Raw genomic sequence first — 3,351 nt, 5'->3', positions numbered from 1 at the left:
ATTAATGTACCCAAGAAGCCTATGACAACATGTCTTCCAAATACGACTTCATCAAGTTATCTGTTCGGGTGATGAGCGTTCGTATTCAAAACTACAACCTGCATTGAATCATTAGTGTGAGCTTACACAATCCCCCAAAGCAAATAAAAAACCTTGTAATCTTAGATCCCGTATCATTGACTTACCTGTCGACGAGAAAAGCAGGCCAACTGTGCAGCGCCGCTTTCAAAAGTCTTTCTCCTCTCATTAGGCTATTTCCACCTGGGGAAAAGCTACCCGATGTTGACCTGCCGTTTTCTGAATCTGCCGGGTCCCACGTTGCCTTTTTTAATTCCCCCTTCCCTTTTTTTTTTTCTTTTTTTTTTTTTTTTTTTTTTTTTTTCTTTTTTTCCCTTTCTTCCCCACGATACATTCCTTTGTCGCTCGTGGCTTGGCATAAGTATCGATCGCTCCATTATAAACAAGTGGCAGTGCAGCCCTTTCAAATGTGCCAGGGCAGTGACAGCCGCCTCTTCACTGATCTCCCTTGCTCGTTATAGCTGGTTTGCAGTCCACGTGACGCTGGCCTCTTGAACCGAAAACGCGTTGTTAGCTAAGAAAAGGAGGCCTAGTGCTGTTTCCCTCTCGGCGATTGTAGTTTTTCAAAATGGCGGAAGCGACATGGAGCTCCCATGGATTTGCCATGCCAGTGTATATACAGATAAGAAATTCTTCCCGGGCTTACGAGGAATACAGTGCAGATCATTGGCAGAGGTAATTTGACCAACCAATGAGGACAAGCATTTATGAATGAAGACATTGACTTTTAGCAAATAAAAAGTTAAAACTAGCTACACATTGTCCCTTTAAGTAAAATCCAGGGAATATTGGCAGCAAATGTACTTGGCAAGTATCCAAGAGTACTGCGCTCTATTTGAAAAGTGTCCTGAGATAACTTCTGTTATGAATTGGCGCTATACAAATAAAACTGAATTGAATTGAATATATTTACCTCTTCAGGCCTCCTTCAAATCCTTCAAATTAAACATTCTGAGAGACAAAATCATTCTCTTTCCCAAACTAAGGCCAGAATCTGTGAGGAGGGTGACAGCTACTGACTTAAACAAAGCAGTTTGGGTGTCTTGACAGCTTGTGACCTGCAGGGGGTGCTATAAGACAGCAGCTCTGCACTCAGACACAGTGGATGAGGTGTGGTTCAGTCACACAGAGGTCTGTTTAATCCAATATTTCTTATCTAGGTGCGACATGAACTTGGAGCTGAGTTTTAAGTCACCTTGTGCATGAGCACTGAGTGGAGCTAAATCCAGGTTGTAAAGCCTGTCATGTTCTGTTCGGGCTGGAATAACTACAAAAATACCATAAATTGAATCATAAATATAATACTCACTATAAAAATGACATCACTGAGCCAAAGCTGTTCTGTTCACTGAACACCCCCATTTAAACTCATTGAGAACCCCAACGAGACTTACAAATAAACTGTGGCTTCCTTTTGTTTGTTAAGTCCCTAATCTAAGGAAAAACTGCCTCTAAGTGATGCAGACAGCATACTGTATATCAGTCTCATCACTGATGCTAGCACTGTATTAGCAGTTTAACACAGTACAATGTGCCTATGGAAGCCCAGTGTTCTCTGACAGCGACACTGAACGTACATTTAATCTGCCTCTAAATCCCACACTCACCCAGGCTCAGAGCTCTCTGCGCCTTGACCCGACCTTATATCTACATTGTATCTGCTTAGGCTAAACTACATTAGCTGGCCTAACTGTCTGGGTTGGCAGTTTCATCCAGTGCCATGGCCCGCCCAGCAGTCCAGCTGTCCTCCCTACTTATCAGGCTCCACTAGTCTTACTAATAGCCACTAATTGACAACCCCTGTGGTATTGGGAACTTTTTCATGCATGAATCCTCAGTGCTTAACTGTTTTTTTTTTTTTAACCTTTTTAATACACTTGCACTAAATAACACACTGATTTAATTTAGAGTCATTAAGAACTGAACTGGCGGGTGCTTGGCTGGGAAATTGACTTACACTGGAAGTCGGTGGGGCCCGGGCCGGGCAGGGGTGCCCCAAGCTGGGGGCCGGGCCCCTGTGTGGGGGTTTGATGGAGGCCGCAGTGGCATGTGGCAGGATGGTCAGAGAAAAAGACCAGAAAGGAAGATGTGAAGAAGAGGAGCAGGTATGCAGCCACCAGTGCCCACAGGATATAATGGCAGCACTCCTCACCACTGGGCCAAACGCTGGGAGAGTACCAGCAGGAAGAGGAGGAGGATGAGGATGAGGAGGAAGAAGACGAAGAGGAGAAGGAGGGGGAGAGCAGGGAGGAGGGCCTCCGAGAAGTGGAGTGGTCTGAGTGGTCTAAGTGCTTAAGGTGGTAGATTTGGGGATTGGAGGAGGGAGAGTGTGCTGAGATGAAACAGGAAGACAACAGAATGGATGGAAGGAAGGAAATGTGGATGGCTCAGTGTATGGAGCGGGAAAACATAAAATGGAGAAAAGGAAAACATGAAATGAAGAATAAATAAAAAAAACATGCAGGAAATGACAGTTTGTTCAAAGCCCTCAATTCCTCCACCAGCTGAGAACTAATCAGATTGGACAGAGCGTGTTCAGGGCTGTCCATATTCAGATGGTGATGCAGGAGCGTGAGCATCACAGGTAACAACTAAAGACAGAGTTGCATGAGAAGATCAATATCAATATCATCTCTGTCCCTGTGTGTACACACGTAGGTCTAAAGGTATGTGATGCATTGCAAAAGCTCAAAGACTCAACTTCACTCAACTTTAAAGGAGACACACATGGTAATGTTGGGCTACATTAACTACCACCATTAAGGCAGTATTAACTGACTGCCGTTTGGCCACTCAGGGAAAAAGAAGCAACCAATATCTACATATAACAATGTAAAGTTGTTATGGCCTGCACTAGCAAACAACACAATTAGACATCCAGCAGACACAGAGCAACACTAGCATTCATGTGGACTCGTATATCTAGTCCAAGTCCAATATTCACCCTCTTTTTAGCTCTTCCTTCTGAGAAAAATATCTCTTTCTTGAGCTGCTAAATGGTCCACGATGTTCACTAAGGCTGCAACCCAAATTTCTTTTCATCGACCCCAAGGTGCGTCCTCAAATGTCTTGATTTGTCCACAACCCAGTGAATCTGGACACTTTTGTTAAGAAATGAGTAAACAATTAATTGGTTAACAAAATATTTGGTGATTACCGTAATTTCCGGACTATAAGCCGCTACTTTTTTCACCCGCTTTGAACCCTGTGGTTTAAACAATGATGCGGCTAATCTATAGATTTTTACGGGCTAACGGCCTCCAGGGGGCGCTC

The 3,351-nt window shown here is 43.9% G+C and overlaps 1 protein-coding gene across 5 annotated transcripts in view; it reads left to right on the top strand.

The window, feature by feature from the left end:
* LOC118337910 (calcium/calmodulin-dependent protein kinase type II delta chain) overlaps positions 1 to 3,351 on the top strand; it is a 35,570-nt gene that overhangs the window by 28,180 nt on the left and 4,039 nt on the right. The window lies entirely within an intron of this gene.

This window comes from Morone saxatilis, unplaced genomic scaffold (genome assembly GCF_004916995.1).
Source record: "Morone saxatilis isolate NCDOM2014 unplaced genomic scaffold, NCSU_SB_2.0 Contig4, whole genome shotgun sequence".
Lineage (NCBI taxonomy): Eukaryota > Metazoa > Chordata > Actinopteri > Moronidae > Morone > Morone saxatilis.
Note: the sequence above shows the minus strand (reverse complement) of the source record. Positions and strands in the feature narration are given on the sequence as shown.